We start from the raw sequence: 20,684 nt of genomic DNA, 5'->3' as shown, positions 1-20,684 counted from the left end.
GTCTAATGTAGATAATATTCTTGGGCAACTGCCTATGAATAAAGAACTGAATCCTGCTAAAGAAGCTAACACTTTAGGTGAGATTTTTATCGAAACTAGAGAATTAACATTAGAATATGTTTTTAGAAACAATTTAACCTGCAGTTTGAAGGAAGAAGAGAAAACTTTCCTAGACATGGTTGAGAAAAGAAGGTTGAACATGCATAGGAAAGCAGAAGGACATAAGATGAGTGAAACAGTGTGGGATATTGAGAAAGAAAAAGAGTTGAAAAATGGAGCCAGTCCAACTATGGCTATAGATGCACCACAGAAAGGCAAACTATGCATTACCAGGAAAAAATCCCAGTATGATTATTATTTCATAGGGACTAGTGAGTGTCATGATACATACTTTATTGCAACCGGATGGGGATTTAGAGGTGGAGAAGATCCAGTCTTTCCGGGAGTGTAATATATTTGTGGGAACAAGGCTTATTACAGGTTGCCTGACCATTGGTATGGCACATGTTATGTTGGCCTGGTCTTTCCAAAGATTTTTCACATGGATAGAGTAGAAAATGCTGAACAAACGAATTCATTAACACGCTATAAAAGAGAAACATGGACAGAAAGTGTAGGAGATATTTTTGGAGCTTTACTACCAGCAGTGGGAATTTCATTGAATGCATATGGCATTCCGAAGCTGTCAACAGTGGTGGATCGCTTGTCAACAAGCACCGCTGGAGGCTTTCTTTTGGTAAATACTGAAATGGTTGCTTTACGCGCTATGGCGATGCAAAATCGACTTGCCCTTGATATTCTATTGGCAAAAGAGGGTGGAGTCTGTGGAATGCTGAAAGTTCAACATTGTTGCACTTACATTCCTGACGAAAGCAAAGATCTAAAGGTCTATATCAAAAATATTACTGATTTGCATGAAGAATTAGTACCACTGGAAGCTGAAAGTATCTGGACTAAAATGGCTAATAAGATGATTGCTATTAAGAATTTTATAGCTAAAATAGGTAGTACCATATTTGGTAAGGTATTATTTCCATTAACGTGTGTAATTGTTGCATTATTAATTCTTAGATTAGGGTGTATGTGTTGTAGATACAGAAGAAAATAACACGAGAAAATGTTAAAAAGAGACAAAAGAAACCAGAAAGAGATCCACAAGAAATAGAATTAGAAGAATTGAGGGAAAGTATGTATATAGAAACAAAAAGAGAAGATGATAAAGAAACAAGAGTTTAAAAATGAACAAGAAGACATTTTGAATTTCTTCAAAAAGGGGAAATTAAATTGATTTTTGGGTTTTGATTTTGTGGTGATAAAATATCACCAAAGGGGGGATTGATGGAGCAGGGTTTTTAACCAAATACCTGTTTCATTTTTGTATGTCATTATTAAAAGTACTACTGATTAATTAGTAATTACTAAAGATTTGTTGAGTCTTGTCTAACCAACCTTATTAACAGAAGAATTACACGTGGGAATGCAATTGCATGGCTAAAATAATAAGTGAACTAAGTTGGTGAGCAAATTGACAGTATAGATGTTGCTTATGTGATGTTATTGTGTTTTGCGCTTATAACAAATATGCATTAATGGCTTTTGATGTCGCAAATGGCTAGATAAATACATACACTTAAGGGTATTAGCAGGGGAATAACACTGTATAATCATTTCCATGTAGTAATTATAATTTTGTGTTTTCTTCGCTTAAGTTGACCATTGTGGCCTGCTGTAAAATGGCCACCACCCGCAGCCTGCATTCGAGTAGATGAAAATATGAAAAGAGGCTTTGCGCTGACTGCGACCCTGTCCTCTGATTGAACTGAAAAGCCATGTACATGACGACAAATCTGGGAGTGTTGCCAGATGCCCCTGAACGTGAAGAAATGTTGCAACATAAAATCCGACCTGATGAACTTATAATGGTCCCATGGATAAGATACATTTATCCCGAGGAGACATCCGTAGAAGTAACGAATTAGCTATGGACTTCTAATTTCTATTCAGAATTTGAAACTATCAATACATGAGAAAATTTAATGGTGTAGCTTAATGTACCAAGACGACATATTTTCCACCAATCGAATGTTTTGAAAGTTATGTTTGCAACATTTGGAATGTAAATTTTGGTATAAATATTAGTAGACTAGAGAGGTCTAGTGCCACTTCTTCTCGAACCAATGATCAGAGGTCCCGACGCTGACGGAGAGGACGGTGACTCTACATGACGGATAGAAATCTTTAACTATTTGCTGAGGACCATTTCTGACTTAGAAAACGACTTTTTAGCCAGAATAGGTAAATATGGAAAAAATGATCTTGCATTTAATTGGCTTTTTTTACAATTTGATTTAGGTAAACAATATTCTGTTTGAATTACTGTGTCGGGTGGTTATTTTATTGTTATGTTTATTGAATATTTAGAGTGTTAAGTTGTATCACCAAATCTACAGCAACTAGTTGATCTTATTGACCTCAGGGTACATGCAGATTGGTTGGGTATAGAAAAGTGTTTCCCTTATACATGGCACGGATAGAGTGGTAGGATGAATGTTGGTGTTATGGGCCCCACCAGCGTGTGATGTGTATGTGTGTGTGTGACTGTGAAATCACTCCGTCCGTGGAAGTAGAGGGGATTCGGAAGTTCCGATCTGCACCAGAGCCTTGGCAGAGAAGCGTATGACTTCTCCAAAAGAGAAGGGCAACAACAATGTTCGCTCGATGAGAAGCCAAAGAGGAGCAAGAGGAGAAGGAACTGACGTAAGCCATCTAGACGCCTGACGCAGAGAAAGGGATTTATGATAGAGACAAAAATCTGGGAAATTAACACCACCATTAGACTTGGACTTACGAAGCAGTGCTAAAGAGATCCTAGATTTCTTGTTGTTCCAAAGAAATTTTGACGAGCAGGAGTCAATACGTTTAAAATAAATTGCGGGGATGTGAACAGGTAACATGGAGAAAATATATATTAAAATGGGAGCTATCATCATCTTGATTGAGTCCAACCGCCCCCACCAAGAGAGAAAGAGGGGGTTCCAAGAGGAAAATAATTGTTCAATTCGAGTCAAAACCGCGGATAGATTTAGGGTAATTGAGGAGGAAATAGAGTTGGAAAACCATATTCCTAAGTATTTAATTTTCGAGCTATTCCAAGCAAACCCAGTAGAGGAAAAGAGATTAGGGGTGCAAAATTTTGTAAGAGGAAGAATTTCAGTTTTATCTGAAATAATTTTGTATCCCGAGACCTGTGAGAAAGAATCAAACTCAGAGAGTAGAGGGGGAATAGAAGTTTCCGGAGCAGAAATGAATAAAAGAATATCATCTGCATACGCAGAGAGTTTCAACTGACTATCACCATAAGGAAAACCTAAGATGGAATCATTGTTACGGATAGAGGACAAAAAGGGTTCATGGGCGAGAACAAAAAGAAGAGGAGATAAGGGGCAGCCTTGACGAACACCCCGTTGAAGAGGAAAATATGAGGAAACCTGACCATTAACCAGAACCGAAGCCTTAGGAGCAGAATACAACAAGGAGATGAGAGAGATGAAGTGAGGACCAAAACCATGCCAACGCAATGAAGCAAAAAAGAAAGACCAGTCAACTCTGTCAAAGGCTTTCTCTGCGTCAACAGAGATAGCCGCTAAGGGAATAGAAAGAGATGAAACCTTATTTAAAACATTGAGGAAGAGGCAAGAGTTAGCAGAGGTAAGCCTGCCTTTAACAAAACCACATTGCTCCTTACCAATGAGGTGGGGCATTAGGGGGTCCAAGCGTAAAGCTAGTACCTTAGCAAACAACTTATAATCCACATTAACTAAAGAAATCGGGCGATAATTCTTACAAAATTTGGGGTCACGACCTTCCTTAGGAATGAGACAAATGTTGGCTTCTTGAAATGTACCCTCTGCCTTACCCAATAAATAAAACGATTGAAAGAGAGATAGGAGCTTGGGAAGTAAAAGGTCAGAAAAGTGTAAATAAAATTCAACTGAAAAGCCATCAGGACCTGGTGTTTTACCTTTGGTAAGAATATTCAAAGCCACAGAGAGCTCTTGCAAAGAGAGATCAACTTCCAGATCTGGAAAATTAAGATGAGAGGTCGAGGGAGAGGTCGAGGGTTTAGGAAGTTTGTCAAATTAAGCTTGGATAAGAGAGGGAGAGGGAGAAGATTCTGGCGTGTAAAGAGTACGATAAAATAACTGAAATTGGTCAAGAATATCCTGAGCTTTATGTAATAAAGTGTTGTCAGAAGAGTAAATAGAATCAATAAAAGAGCGTTCCTTACGTGATTTAAGATAATTAGCCAGAAGCTTCCCTGCCCTATTGCGACCGCCGTAGTAACGAGCGCTACTACGAAGGAGCATCGACGAAGCATTATCAGTAGTAGTTTTATTGAAGTCCATCTTAGCACGAATAAGATCCGGAGAGACGGAATTGTTAGGGGAAGTGTAGAACTCATGCTCCAAAGATTTAATAAGAGCTAATATAGTTTTCTGCTTCTGAAGAAAACGTTTCTTCTTTTTGGAAACAAAGTCAATAACAAACCCGCGTGCAGTGGCTTTAAAAGAGTCTCAGAGAAGCTGGGGAGAGATGTTAGAGACATCATTTAACAGAAAGAAATCGTTAGCAAAAGAGCGAAAAGAAGAGGAGAAAAGAGGATCGGTAAGGAGAGAATTGTTAAAGCGCCAACGAGAAGACTTGGGATGCGGAGGAAGGAGGTCAAGATCCGTTACAATAGGGGCATGGTCCGAGATGAGTATGGGTTCAATAGAAGAAGATAGTAGGTTTTGCGATCAGGAGAGAGAAAGAAAAATATAATCAATACGAGAGAAAGATGAATGAGGAGGAGAAAAAAAGGAATAGTCAAGGGTGTCAGGGTGTGAAAGTCTCCAAGAGTCAGTGAGATGTACTTGAGAAATAGTATCTAGAAATTGCTTGTGAGGTTTGTGAGGTATGAACCGAACCGTTGACTTACGGTCAAGAAAGGGATCCACAATCTGGTTACAATCACCACCTAAAATGAATGTTGGATGCATTTGTTCGTAATTGAGGGCCAAAAAAGAAAGTCGGGTTGTGTACGACCATAATCATTAAACACAGTCAGGGATATAGAATTGATTAATAACTTAGCTAATATCCACCTACCATCAGAATCAGTTTCTTGCAGTAAAACTTTACATTTTAATCGTTTGTGACATAAAATAACAACACCATTCTTCTTATTGGTTGAAGGAGAGACTAAAACCATACCCACCCAACCTCGCTTTAACTTGAGAGACTCAGCCTCAGAGAGGTGAGTCTCTTGTAACAGAACTATGTAAGGATTATATGTAGCGAGGTGGGAAAGGATCCTCTGACGTTTAATGGGATTGATAAAACCTTTTACATTCCAGGAGATTACTCTGAAATTAAGAACTGGATAACATTAACAGAAACAATAACTACAGCAACAGATAAAAAGAAAGAAAATGTCAAAAAGTGGAAGAGAATAGAAGCAAGTGAAGAAGGCTGAGGCAGGAGAAAAAAGAAGAACAATAAAGAGTACACAACTGGAACGATACCAATAAAAAGATAGGATAGTGATAAAAACAGAGGAAGAATGAAAAGAAAAAATAAGTGGAGAGGAGGGGAAAGGAAAAGAGGAAAAAGGTAAAAAGAGAAAAGTACAAGAAGAGACAGTACATATCCAAAAAGGACGACTGAGAGTAACATACCTGAAGGGGACATGAAGAGGATAATGGGGCAATGGAGAGACTCAACAAGATTGACCTCCCGGGACCAGGAGACCGGACCGCAACCAAGACGGAAGATGAAGAGGACGAACCATAAGGGAGGAGGGGGAACACACCAATCGATCTGGGTGAGGAAAATAAATACATAAGAATAGAAATGCAGTCCATCAAACAGTTGAAAGTAATAGTAAAAGCGGGATAGAAGAGGGACTTTTTAAAGAAAGAAGACCGGCAGAAGTGGAAACAAACAATGAGAAGAATCATAATAGAAACTCTTAAGACTTAATCAAAAAGCGAGCCAACAATATAATAAATGAAGGCTAATGTAAAAAACATTCACTGAAGGAGCCTGCAAGAAAAAGAAAAGTTAAACATTCAACCACAAGTAGAAGTGGAAGTATCCATGCCGGCATTGGACTGAATATGTATAAAGTTTTTAAGTTCAGCCGGATCTTGAAAAGTCCAAGTTTGATTCTGATGGGTAACTTTGAAGATGCAGGGATGAAATAATCCGTATCTGGCACCAAGAGAGCGTAGAGGGGCACGAAGGTTCAAAAATTCTTTCCTTCTTGCTGCGGTAGCATTAGAAACATCCTGAGTAAGAAAGACCCTCTGGCCTAACCAGGAGACTTGGCGTTTGGATCTGGCCGCAGAGAGGATTAGAAGTAGAACCGTGAATTTCAGAAAAAGAATGATGACTCCTCGTGGCTTAGTCGAGGCTGATGAACGGGGACCAAGTCTGTGAGCCCTTTGGATGCTGAGAGAAGTGGTAGCAGGTAAATCCAAAAGTTTCAGGAGAAAGGAGGAAAAAAACGAGACGGGTCATCACCTTCCAAAGATTCCGGCAGACCATAAATGCGCAGGTTATTCCTCCTAGTTCTGTTTTCTAAATCCTCAGTATGCTGCTGAAGGGCTAGAACAGATTTTTCGAGAGAGGAAATGCGTTTAGAATTGACTTAGATCTCTGTAACCTGCTGCTCCACAGAAGACACTCTGTTCTCCATAGTTGACCATTTTGCTTCAAACAGCTGCATTTTATTATTGGTCTCCTCCACAAACGGACGTAGAGCCCGAATCTCCTCCAGCAGTAGCTCCATAGAAATAGGAGGTGATGACTTGTCTGGAGGGGGGGGGTCCTGTTTCAAGCGTTTATAAGATGTGGTAGAGGGAGGAGTTTTGTTTGAAGTTGGTTGTGGCAAAGGAGGACGGTTGGGAGCTGCCGCTGCCATGTGGTCTGTGGTAGAAGGAGAATCCGATGTTGAGGTAGAAGAAGATGATGTCGTAGGAGGACTCTTCGAGGGCCCAAAAACAAATTTTGGGTTGCGTAATTTGCCCATAGATACCTGAGCACCAAAATAGTGAAGCAAACGAAGCGATGTGCCGGAGGGGACCAACCAACTAGGAAATACAATAGCAAGTAAGTCGTGCAGCACAGATATCAACACAGCCCTGAGTAGAAACAATGAAACCCTCACAGTTGAGCGCATAGAGAACAATGTAAGAGGAGGAGATGCGCCTTAAATAGGTAAAATAAGAGAAGTCTTAAGTGACAGTTGGTGTAATCAAGCGCTCGTCGTGCTTCAACCACAGGAAGTAGTCAGGAATTTGATGAAGAAGCATAGAAAACACCAGTGCGCTCCAGACTCAGATAGAACTCCCAGTCAGCGACAGCACCTCGCTTCCATAAACACATACAAAAGGCAGACGAAACTCCTATTATCTCCCACTCAGTACCTCAGATGTTAGGTGCCACAATAAACTTTGAAGGAATACTTTAATATAGCTCTCTCTCAGATGTTGCTGAACTTCCCAATGTGCTGCATAATGGTGTTATCTGGGAAAATATATTGAATAACTCATGCTAATATCCTCCCAAGAAATGTTCGTCAGGTGATGAGCATTCCGCGCTATCCTAAAAGCACAGCGCAAACGTTGTTCGATGAGGCGAGCTTGCTGCAAGGTGCGCGCGCGCTGGCTCCAGACGAGCGGCACTCAGGATCTAAAATGGCGTATGCGCTGAGGTGTTCCCGCTACGCGGCAAAAATGAAGCATTTTAGTGAGAATAAAGGCACATTCTGGGCTCACCGGATGCACAACCTGTTCCGCCAACAGGAACAGCCAAAAAGTACGATGAAGGAGTACGGAGCTCGCTGTAAATGGTAAAAGTCCGTCCCGGTGGAGCGGAGCCCCGGACTCAGGCGGCCATCTTAGTCGGCGTCCAAGCCACGCCCCAATCTGGGACGCTTTTATTCTTAATATAGTGCAGTTGACAGGGGTAAAGGGGCCACTCTGTCAATTTCTATGGCTACATGTGGTTGAAAAGGCGTAGGGTGTTGCCAAAAATGGAGATATTGAGCCTGGGCACAGTAAGCATACAAAACAAAAAATTAGGAGCTGCCAGACCTCCCTGCTCCAGTGGGAATGTAAGAAGATCTGATGACGCCCTGGGTTTTCTGCCCGCCCAAACCAACTCAATCATGCTGGACTTAAGGCGCTTAAAAAATTGTGAAGTATGGGTATGTGAAGAGATATAGCAGTTTAGGGAGGATTATCAATCAATCAAACGTTATTCGGTCGTTCCGACCATAAAAGTGCTAACGCTAACAATACATGATTACCAGGATAAAAACATTGCAGTATTACAATGAATATAATATGATCTAAAAATTGCAACTGCATACATGACAGAACTTCAAGTTTGAGTACACAACAAAGGTTCATTAGTTACAATTGCAATAAGTTGATGGAAAAAATATAACAATCAAGACTAAACCAGTTAAAAAACAGGATAAAAAGTTCAATAAAAATGGGGAAAACCCCAATGTAATACATTTAAAATCCCACTGCAATCACATTAAAAAGGGTGAGACTTTATGCTACTTTGCAAATAACTAGTGGTACTTCCTAGTTCTATTTAGGGGGTTTGGGAAAGTGGAGTGGAAAACGCAGGGGCACCAATTCACAGTTTTAGTATGCGCCTTCTGATTATCCACATTTTCCCAGGGATTTCGGCTCCTGCATATGCAATTGATGGTCTCAAATCAGATTTTAAGATGTGCAACGGTTCTTGGTGGCATCGTGTTCCCAACAACCTGCAACGGGTGCCATCCATTTGCGCCTCAGAGAGTACAGTGGGCATACGAAAAGATGTGTGCAATAGACTAAGGGGAGAAGGGACAGCCTGGGCAATGCAGATGTATGCCGTCGCCAGGCAGATATGAAGGAATTAACAGGAAGAGACCCAAATCTAAATTGGATATATACTTTTCTGTCCTGAGGAATAGTGATGACCTCCATATATTGCTCACGTGAGCTTTGTATTTTAAAATCCATGTATTCTGATGTGAGGTGGCAGCCTAGTGGGTATGACACAATGGACTGGGCGACCCAGTTTCATAATTGCGACTTAACTAGCCCCTTGCTAGGTAGCAAACAAGGATCTTTAACATCCCATGGACTTCCTAGACCTGTTGCTGTGAGTGGAGCTTTGACTTTGGTCAACCACACGATTTTGTTGAAGTGATCAAGTTTGCAGACATCATCCACTGCAGCAGCATAATGGGAAAGCTCTGGGGTCAGTTTCAATTGTAACCAAAACAGCAAGGGGCAAAGTCTTGCTTTATCAACAATTGATTGTCTGCCCATGTCAAATCTTAAGGGAAGGAGTGGAGTGCTTTGGTCTACACTGGGAGCATCTATGCTCCTTCAACAGAGCCCCAGTTGACTGCTTCTGCTGGAGAATCTGCATTGTTATGTGGTGCTTCTAGACCATTTCGTCAGAGAGAGATACGCCCAAGTAGACAAATGTTCTTACTCTTTCAAGGGGAAGCCGTCCAAGTAATAGTTTTCCTTTTAAGGATTTGTGGGGGGTGCGTGTCCAAGATAGTGACCGCATAGGACGTGCTTCACGGTCGCTCCGGTCCGCCAAAATCTATAGCTTCTTAATCGCACTCCATCCTTCGTTCTAGCAGGCGGAGGACACTTGCACCATTTGGCCGACATTGCGTGGCTGCCCATAGAGTGCCTGGGCGACCTCTGCGACCTCACTGGTTGCAGTACAGGGCCGCGTGGTTGCCGAGCACGGAGCGCGGTGATGGAGCCCAACTGCCGCAGCACATCACGGAGCAGCCAGGGACCTGAGATCGGGCCCCTCCCGGATGCCGAGGCCTGCCCACGGCCTCTCTGAGATGCCCTTCGCCCCTTGAGGGCTCCAGGTACCTGCCAGCGCACTGCTCCCCCCGCCGTGGTGAAGGTTCTACCCGCGTGGCCCCCGCCCTGCGGAGCGGCCCGGAGAAGAAGGCAGAGACAGCGCCGTTGCCTTGCCAGGCCCTGCCGACGGCAGCATTGGTCCCCCGTGGTGCCTCACCTGATTCCAGCAGTTCACCAGAGTGTGGGCGGTTGGGGGAACGGGCTGCACGGAGTCCGGGGCTAGTGTTGCGCCCCCCCTGCTGTCCCCTATACTCACCTGGGAACGTCCACATCGAGGCGGGAGTCAGAGCCTGCAGACCACCGGTAGCTGAAGAGGCGGGGGCACCCGCCATTCCAGCAGGGCCTTGCTCGAAGTGGGGCCTGCTCCTGGGCCCACTTCTCAATACCCCTGCTCTTTGCACCCCCTTGCTGCCCCCCTCCTTCGTGACCTGATCTCCCACTGCGCAGCATCGCTCCCTGTGTGCGGCCGTACATATTGGCCTGATCTTCTGTGGGGACCTCATTGTGCCTGTTGCAGGGGGAGCCTCTTGGCCTCCGGGGGACGCCTGCGTGGGACCTGTTGATCTTCGACACGGAGGGTGCAGTGGGGGGGGTGCCGCATTTGGTGGAGGTTGCTCAGAAGACGGTGCCTCAAGCAGGCGGTGAAGCGCACCCCCTCTCATGGCTCTGCAACTTATTGTGATTTATCAACACAGCTGGATAGTGAGCTGGCCCTCATCTGCGCTGTTGTCTCCACGGTGGTGCAGCGGACCCTGGTGCTATTTCTCTGGGTGCCCGGTGGCCGAGTCCACGTGCACACCACACAAGCCTGCAAGCAGGATCTCTGAGTTTCCCTACAGGAACAGCAACCTGCCCTGCCCCAATGATAGAGCACTTAATCTCCCCGTACCCAGGGCCTTGTCCATCCAACCCCAGCATCCACCCCACCAAGCGTCACTTGGTGGTGGAGATCCATCATCCAGGCTCTACCGGGAGTTAGGCCCCAATGGCATTGGGCGGCCTAGGAAAGATCGCTCTGTAAAAGACATGCTACAGGCCAAGACTGCGGGACAGGGCTCGGAGATGGCGGCAGGGGCAACGAACGGAGCAGATGCTCCAGCCACAAAGACCTTCATGACCTCGCTCTTCTCCGCACTTAAGGAAGATCTTCAGGAACTCAAGGACCAACTGGCAGTGGATCTCCGTGAGGTCTGCCGTGATGTCTCAGAGATAGGAGACCGAGTTGCGACGTTGGAGGAGCACGAATATGGGCATGAGAATGAACTCGAAATGATGCAACAGGAAATTCTCCTTCTCAAGGAACAACATGTTGAACTACAGGGGCAGGCGGAGGACTTAGAGAACCGCTCCTGCCGCAACAATGTGCGTATCCGCGGAGTGAAACAGGGAGCGGAGGAAGGTGATATTGGGGAATTTGTCCAATCCCTTTTTCGACATATTCTAGGCCCGGAACACACAACTGAGATCCAAATTGATAAAGTGCACTGGGTAGGCTTGCCCCGCCGGAATACTGTGACTCCACCGGACATCCTAGCGTGTGTTCACAATTTCCAACTGAAAGAACTTATTCTATGCAAAGCCAGAGACTCACACCCTCTACAATTCCGTGGCCTTACCCCAACGCTTTATCAGGACCTCTCTGCGGTCACATTGCTCAAAGGGCAGGAATTCTGGCCCATTACTCAACACCTGAGGGGAAAAGGGATCCCCTATGCGTGGGGCCATCCCTTCCACATCATCTTTAAATGCGACGGAAAGCTACGCCAGCTGAGATCTTTGCAAGAAGGCTCCGACCTTCTGGGTCTCCGGCATCCGGCCCGTTGCGCCCACAAAAGGTGTTCAAGCCCCACAACAACAGGCCAGACAGCTGGCACACCGTGGGCAAGCCTTCCTCGCCGTCCCATGGACCGGACGCAGCAGCACGAGCAAAAGAGAGGGAAAACGTTCTAGCCTCACTGGCCGGCAGCCCTGCCAATTCATCCCCCGCCTGATCCTCTTATCTAACCCAAACATGAATCCTCTACTCGAGCGGGCTGGAGGGCAGACACCCTTATACTAACGTGGACCTGATTCATCACCACACCCCTGAACTATGTTTCTGTGACGGACATGTGTCATTCCCGCACTGTTGCGGATTTTCCCTTTTGCTATTCATGTTGTTTTGTATTTGTTTTGTTTTTTTCCTTTTTGGGGCAGGGTGGATCCTTGCCTCAGTGAGTCCTTTCGTCCGCAATGTATATAATGGCCGCACACACTTTCCCATTCCCATCCACCACATCCTCTCTGCCCTATCTCCACCTTGGGATAGCGTGCCCTCTCATAGAGCTCACCTAACTCCTCCCTTCCCACCTGGATCTTAAAATAATCAGTCTCAACGCTCGGGGTCCTAACAATACAGTTAAGCTGAGAGCGGTATAATCCCTATTGAAAACTCGGAGGGAGATGTATGCCTCATCCAAGAAACCCACCTATTACAAATTGATAACCACCGCATGCGCCACAGTCACTTCCCTCACCAGTACTGGTTTTCTACAAACAGCAAACGAGGAGGGGTGGCCATTCTAGTGGCTAAACATTTTAGGAGTACAGCAACGGGGACCGTCTCGAAGATTAAGGGGCGCCTTCTGGCTCTGCGACTCCAATTAGGTTCCTCCTGCTGCACTATTGCTTCCATCTCTTCCCCTAATAACGGCCCAGAGAAATTCTTAATAGAGGCCTGCACTGAGATGTTTCAATCTCCTGACCCCGTGGTGGTGGTGGGTGGCAACCTTAATCTTGTGATGAACGTGGAGCTGGATTGTTCTGTTCTTCGCACCGGGGCGCGGGCGCCCTCTCAGCAAAAGGTAGGGATTGACTGCGCGATGCGGGGATTAGGGATGCCTGGCGCTGTTTGCATTGGAACAAAAAGGAATTTTCATATTATTTGGCCGCACACAAGACATTTCCTCATCTTGACCATTTCCTAGTCACCCCAGCTGCTTGGACCTTGGTCATGAGGTCTACTATTGAAGCGAGGGCCCTTTCTGACCACGCACACATTATCCTGACCCTACGCTTCCCCCTTGAGTGTTTTGCTTCTGCTTTGCATTGGCACCTGCGAGACTCACTGCGTAGGTCCCCAGAGGTAGTTGCGGATATTAGGCAATGCATCACTGACTATATAGCATCTAATGACGGGCAGATGCACCACTCTCCTCGGTATGGGAGGCACTTAAGTTGGTTGCGCGAGAGAACAAGACCAGATGGACGAAATGCGCAGAACTGGAGGCTACAGTTAAAGAATTAGAAGCCATACATAAGCGCACGGGCGCTCCCCGAATATGGCGGCAACTGGAGAAAGAGCGCCTTCAGCTCCGCTGTCTCGATCTAGACCAAGCCGAACACACAGTGGTTCACCTGAAACATATGTACTTTATTGGCTCCAGGGGGGCGTGGCCTGGCGCTCGGCAAGATGGCCGTGCAGTAGCGTTGCTCTGCCGGCCGCCGAAATTATCCTCTCAAAATCCTTCCCCTACCGGGCTGTTTCTGGCCGGTGCCTGTGTGACGGCGAGTGCTGACGCCGTGGACGGCCTGGCGGCGTGCTCACCGAGGGCGTGGCTCCTCTCAGAGACGGAGAGCGACTGACGGGCTCTTTCGGGCTCCGACTGTCATGGCGGCCATGAGGTGGTGAGGTCCCCCGGGAGCTCCCGGCGGCGATCGCAGTGTCAGTGGCGGCGGTCTGGGGGCCCAGAGAGCCGAGAGGACAGCAGCGACAGGGCAGAGAGACACATGCTGAATAGCAGCCCGGAATCGGCAGCACGGGGCAGCGGTGAGCGGAGGTGAGCGCAGAGACGCGGGCGGCGCTCTGAGGAGCGCGAGGCGCCGGCGTCGGCCTGAGCTCGGGACTCGCTGTGGACTGATGGGGCCCAAATGAGAGTACAACGCGAGGACGATCCATCAAGGCTCCCTATGGGTGTGAGCCCCCTTCAGGCCCAGAGTGTTGGCTGGCCTAGGCCCTGTGCGTGGGCGGCGTGGTGGGCTGCTTATACACGACAATACCGGCTGGGTGAGTCGCGCGCTATGGACGCTGCCAACTGAGGGACTCTGTTGCTGCTCTCGTGTGCTGCCTGCACCTAGTGCTGAAGCTGGACAGAGGGAGAGAGCGAATACGGCCTATATCTGTTGCAAAGGAGGTGAGCCGGAGACACCGCGTTGTCATCGCCGCAGGCCGCTGAACAGAGGGAGCTAAGAGTAGTAGCTAATTGCTTTTGAGAAAAGGGGGTGATCCTCTGTGTAGAGAGCGATGGCGGAGTACGAGACTGGCGACGACAAATACATTGGCATCAGCCTTATGACCTGTGGCCCCCTCCGGGCGTGGCACGTGGTCATCTCTCCCCTGCACCTGGCGCGGGCGGTGGAGTTTCTCACCTGGGCGGGTCATTGTCTCCTCGGTGCACCATGGGCAAGCCTGATAAGTCTCAATCTCGACTAAATTTTGAACAGCGTAAGGGCGGCAAATCTTCACAGACGGCAGTCTCCGACTCGGAGCTGGAGTCGTCGGATCAGGCCCCCACTGCGCTGGAAAAGTCATTGTCTGCTATACAGGCCAGCCTTCAGGCCATTGATGGCAAGATTGAGGCTCTCAACGGCAGGATGGACCATTTTCCTGCAAAATCAGATGCCGAAGATGGCCTTCAACAACTTACTGCGAAAAACACGGATATCACAAAACTTTTGGCTGTCATACAGGCGAAGAACGAAGACATCGAAGCGCGCTCGCGGCGCAATAATGTGCGCAATTTAGGCCTGCCGGAGTCGACCAATGTGGAGCGCCTAGAGGATTATGTGGAGACTTTATTGCGGGACATTTGTGGCGCTGACCATCTCTCAACAATGTTTGCAGTGGAACATGCCTATAGATCTTTGGCTGCGCGCCCGCCGCCTGGGGCCCCCCCCCCAAGACCTATCATCACCAGATTATTGAATTTTAGAGATAGAGACACAGTGCTGCGCATCACCCGTCAGAAGGGCACAGTCACATATAAGGGAAATGTGTTATCATTTTATCCGGACTTCACGGCCACAGTGCAGGCGGCACGCAAGGAGTTTCAGGGTGTTAAGAAGCTGCTTCTGAAAGACCAAGTTCCATATGCCATGCTGCGCATTGGCGAGATGGACCAAGCCAGGATCTTCGTGAACCCGACGAAGGCAATGGAATACGCTAGATCCCTCTGCAGGCGACGGGGATCTCCGCCCCCCGCATCGGACGTTGGAGACTGAGCTGCAGGGAGTCTGGGGATGACTTTACTGGCTCCGTAGACACATGTTTGTTTATTAACGGACTATGTTAAGTAGCGTGGCTGCGTGGTATGGCAGTGCTGTGCATTGGGTGGATTGCACTTGGGCCACGTGGTACATCCGGGGGGGAGGTCCTCTGGCCCTTCTGTTCTACATCAAGTTTCTGGGCTACTGTGCTGCACGGTTGGTTGGGGGTGTGTGGCTGCCTCGGGCTTGAAAATGGGGGAGCTCCGAGCCTTTGGGGGGCTACGCCTCATGTGTCTTCTGTTTTCAGTTGTGGATTGACGCGGCCGGTGCGGACCGGTGGGTACTTGCTCGCAGGCTCGGCGGAATGGCTTTTGGTGGGGAGATCATGATAATTTCCCGGTGGCCCCCTCCCTACTCGATCGGGGAGTGGACTTTGCCACTACGCCCCCCAATGGGTATACCCCACCTGATGTACGTTATCACTTTGGTTTTGTTGGGAGGGGTTATAATGAGGGGAAATGTCTTTGGCAAATTGGGGTTGCTAAAGTGGGTGGGGGGAGGGGGTGTTGTTAAGTTGTTTTTTGCAGGTGCAGTGGTCAAATCTCGAATCTAGATTATGTTCTCTATTGTCAATGGTGCATAATGCTTGTGAGTCAGCATTCGGAGAAATGGTTATGTTGCCTATATAGACAATGGGGAAAGGTATAATTGCATAACTTGGAATGTTCGCGAGTTGAATACTCCCAAAAAAGTCAGACAGGTGTTGGCACACTTAGATAGGCACGATGTGAAGATTGCTCTGTTACAGGAGACACATTTGTGCAAACAAACAGAAAACAGGACAGCACATAGATGGGCATCTTTCCGATTGGCCTCCTCGTTCTCCACTTATTCCAGGGGCGTGCTCATCCTTATTAAAAAGGGACTCTCATTTCAGCCGATACACACCTGCACAGACACGGAGGGATGGTGGGCCATGGTACAAGGCAAGCTGGGAATGACAGTTGTGACGTTGGTAAACATGTACGGTCCTGTGGTGGATGATCCGACACCCTTTCTGCAAATGTTTAATGTTCTGCGGGGATGGCCCGAGTCTGCAGTGTTATGGGGAGGCGACCTAAATACACACCTTAATCCACAAGTGGATAAATCCAACCCCGCAAGCGCGCGCACGATTAAAGTTAGCCAATGTATAAGGGATGCCATGGTGGAAATGGGGCTTATTGATGTATGGCGCTTACGTAACGAGGGGACGTTGGAGGGCACACATATCACACCGGCGTTTAATAGTTGGTCTAGACTAGACTATTGGCTGCTGAATACAAAGGCTAGTGGGTGGGTGGAGAGGGTCCATACGATCCCACGTACATTATCTGACCATAATCCTGTCATCCTCACCATCTGCATCCCCATGAATCCACATCGCCCTTATACATGGCGGTTTAGGGCGGAAGCATTACTAGATCCAATATACAACGATGCTATCAGAACAGCTATTGTACAATACTTCCAATTGAATGTCGGCTCAGTGGACAGGCAGGCCACGTTATGGGAAGCATTTAAAGTGACTATAAGGGGGGGGTGTATAGGCACCACAGCGGGAATCCTAAAGGACATTAGAGGTCAGTTATCTAAAACGGAACGAGCCCTGGAGGTGCTCGAGCGACAATATTCACAATCACCTTCCGCAGACACGCTGGCGAGCATACAGGACGCCCTAGCAGAATATAACAAACTAGCTGAATCGGAGACGCGATATATAGGTAAAAGGTGAGTGGCCCGTGCATATGGGGAAGGGGGGAGACCGGGCAGAAATTTGGCTGAAAAGTTGCGCACCAGAACAGACAGTCCCTTAATTGACCACATTATTGATACTCACGGCACGGCGCACTACACCACACATGCAATAATAGATCAATTTCAGCAGTTTTATTCATCTATGTATACTACATGAGGTGGAATGGATGCTGAGGCTCTGGACGAATATCTAATAGATACGGCCTGTGCGTGGCTCTCGGATGCTCATAGAGAATACTTGAGCCAGCCCATTGATGAAACTGACATAAGAGAGGCTATTCTGGCTCTCCCTAATAATAAGGCGCCTGGTCCCGATGGCCTTACGGCAGAGTTCTACAAAGCCTACGCAGACATTTTGGTCCCCTATTTATTGTAGATGTATGCGGAAGCCCATGAGACTGGGATACTTCCTCCGTCCCTACGACAGGCCTTGATCATCACTCTCCTGAAAAAAGACAAAGTACATACACGGTGTGACTCTTATCGCCCCCTTTCGTTAATAAACTTGGATGCCAAAATATTGGCAAAGATCTTAGCCGCAAAAATCCAGCCTCTGATGCCTCTCCTGGTCCTCCCGGACCAATCTGGGTTCATTCCGGAGCGCTCCACTTCCCATAATTTGCGCACTGTTTTTGCTATGTTCCACGTTCTTAACCCCGACTTGTCTGCTGCTGCGGTAATGCTGGATGCCGCTAAGGCATTTGACTCCATAGAATGGAAATATATGTTCCACATACTGCATAGAATGGGCTTTCCCTTTGTACTGACGCGTTGGATACAGGTTTTATATACAGATGCCTCGGCGAGAGTGAGAGTGAATGGCCTTACGTCGGAACCCTTTAGTATTGAACGTGGTACTAGACAGGGATGTCCCCTGTCCCCCCTCCTTTTTGCTCTCATTCTGGAACCTGTAAAATCCGGCAAGGTCATAGAGATGCTGCTCTTAATTTTAATAATCGTCCGGTGGGGATCTCCATGTACGCAGACGATATGGTGTTGTTCGTCCGTGACCCTCAGACTCATCTATCCCCGATTATACGGGAATATATTAAATTTGGTCTTTTTTCTGGACTCCAGATTAACTGGGAAAAATCGGTCATCATTCCACTAACGCAGACTAGGTCTCCACCCCAGTTAGAATACCCATTAGTATGGTCTGAGGCTCCAGTTAAATATCTGGTCGTTTGGGTGCACCGAGATCCTGATATTGTGATCAAAGAGAATTACGGCCAAGCATATGGCACTCTGGTGCAGCAGGTGGATAGATGGTATCGCCTTCCTTTATCACTGGCGGATCGAATCGCAGTAATTAAAATGGTCATACTGCCTAGGTTTTTATATCTTTTTTGCAACATTCCAATAAAGCTGACCAAACATTTTTTCAAAACAGTGCAAACTCAATTATTGCGCTTAGTATGGGGGGATAAGCAGCCTAGAATTAGTTAGCTCACATTGTCGCTTACATATGAAAAGGGGGGATTTGCTGCTCCCGATTTTTATGTGTACTATCTCTGCGCACAGGCCCAATATGCTTATTATTGGTTCAGATCTCATGACTACATTCCACACGTAGCGGTAGAGGACGGGGACGCCTACCCTGTACCTCTGCTGAGCATCCTCACGCACACACATAGACAGACGCCCAGAACAGAGATTAACACGATTGATACCACTTTTGCGGCTTGGCAGGCGATTGGCAGGCGTGCGCATAAACTACCACTATATGCCCCTGCGTTACCGCTTGCTGGACACGCGGCTTTGTCGTTTACTCAGGAAAGAGGGCCCATAACTGAGCTAAAGGAATCTGGCATAACGCAGATGAGCAATCTGTACCCGGGGGTAGATATCTCGAGGACGAAGACCTACAATACATACAGAACCCCACTCCGCTCTTTCGACACTTGCTACAGATTGAAGCGCGCGGTAAAAGACCATTATGCAGAGTTCCCTGTAGAGCCTGATATACTTAAACCGCTTCAGATGTTACTGGTGGCCCCAACCAAGAAAAAACTAATTACTAAGTTATATAAAGCAGTACAGGATGAAACGGTTCGGGGACCAGACAAAAGCCTGGAGAGGTGGAATGCTATAGTGACTCCCTTGATTAATGTAAAAGAGTGGGAACAGATTTGTATGTTGACGGGTCGCCTGACCCTGAATGGGAATTTGTGAATTATCCATTTTAAATTCCTCCATCAGGTGTACCATACTCCTGTTAAGCTACGTAAGATGGGACTTCGGGATACTGACCAGTGCCGCCGATGTGGGCGGGACGGTTCTGATTTTCTCCATCTTGCTTGGCAGTGTGCTCCAGTGCTCAATTACTGGGAGACAGTCACCACACGAATACATACTATGACAGGTCAAACACTGCAATGCACGCCTTTGGTATGCCTCCTTGGGCATGTCCCTCACTTGAAGGCCGTTATGGGGAGGTTTGTCCGTGTGGCCCTCTTACTTGCTAAGAGGCGAGTGCTGTTCACGTGGGAAAGTAATCTGGCTCCGAAAGTTGATGAATGGGTTAAGGACATGGTGTACTGCCGTGAGCAGTTGGACCTCTATGCTGAGGAGTTGCCAATGACGTCTCGACCCAGGGACATTTGGGCCCCTTTGAAAGACTATTTGCTAGCACAGTCTGATAATGATCCTAAGTGAGGATGTATGGAGTGATGCATTATGGATATGGTACCTCCACAAGCACCAGAATTGGATAAAGCTAAAGTATGTAAAGGACAAAACAGATGCGCTTGTAACATATTCTGACCATGGAACTGTACCTGATTTTGATTATTGCTTTTGCTTTCAGTTTATTATTGTATTTGTATTGGTTATTTTTTTTCAGTTTTTTCAGTTTTTTGTCATATTGGTGTGGCTTATGCAAAGAGCTGTTTGGTATATCTATGCGTTGTAATGGATGCAAACACTTTAATAAAATAAAAAAATAAATAAAAAAAAGTTCTTTATTGGCTCTAATAAAGGGGTCCGCATGTTAGCGCATTACCTACAAAGCCAGCAGGAGGCCCATTCGGTTACAACGCTTCGCGATGAGTCTGGTCAATCCCTCTCTGGCGACGCCCACATAGTGTCGACCTTTCGATCCTTTTATAGCTCACTTTACGTGGCGGATCCCTCTCTGCGCCCTGATCCCTCTAACTACCTCGGAGATGCTGCGGTGACACACTTGCCTGCAGGCAAAGCAGATGCCATGGAGGTGCCTATCCGCATAGAAGAAGTGATATCTGCAATTGCTCGGCTGAAGTTGCAGAAGGCCCCAGGGCCCGACGGCTTCAGTGCCCTTTTTTATAAAATCTATTGCGCCCCCTTGCTAACCTGTTTGTTTAACTCTTTTGCGGACACAGGGTCCCTCACCCCCACCATGCTGCAAGCCTCTATTTCCATTATTCTCAAACCGGGTAAGGACCCGGGGCTTTGCAGTTCCTACCGACCGATCTCTTTATTGAATAAAGATGCCAAACTATTCTCTAGTATACTTGCACACAGACTAAATCCCCATATGCCGGGTCTTGTTGACCCGGACCAATCCGGTTTCATTCCAGGAAGGCAATGTGGGGGACAATACCAAACGCATTTGTCACCTAATTGACAAGGTGCACCGGTCAAAGGAGGAAATCCTTCTACTAGCGATCGACGCTGAGAAGGCATTTGCCCGCGTAATTAGCCGTACCTCTTCGCGACTCT

Source organism: Triturus cristatus, chromosome 4_1, assembly GCF_964204655.1.
Source record: "Triturus cristatus chromosome 4_1, aTriCri1.1, whole genome shotgun sequence".
Lineage (NCBI taxonomy): Eukaryota > Metazoa > Chordata > Amphibia > Caudata > Salamandridae > Triturus > Triturus cristatus.
This window is presented reverse-complemented; position numbering follows the sequence as displayed.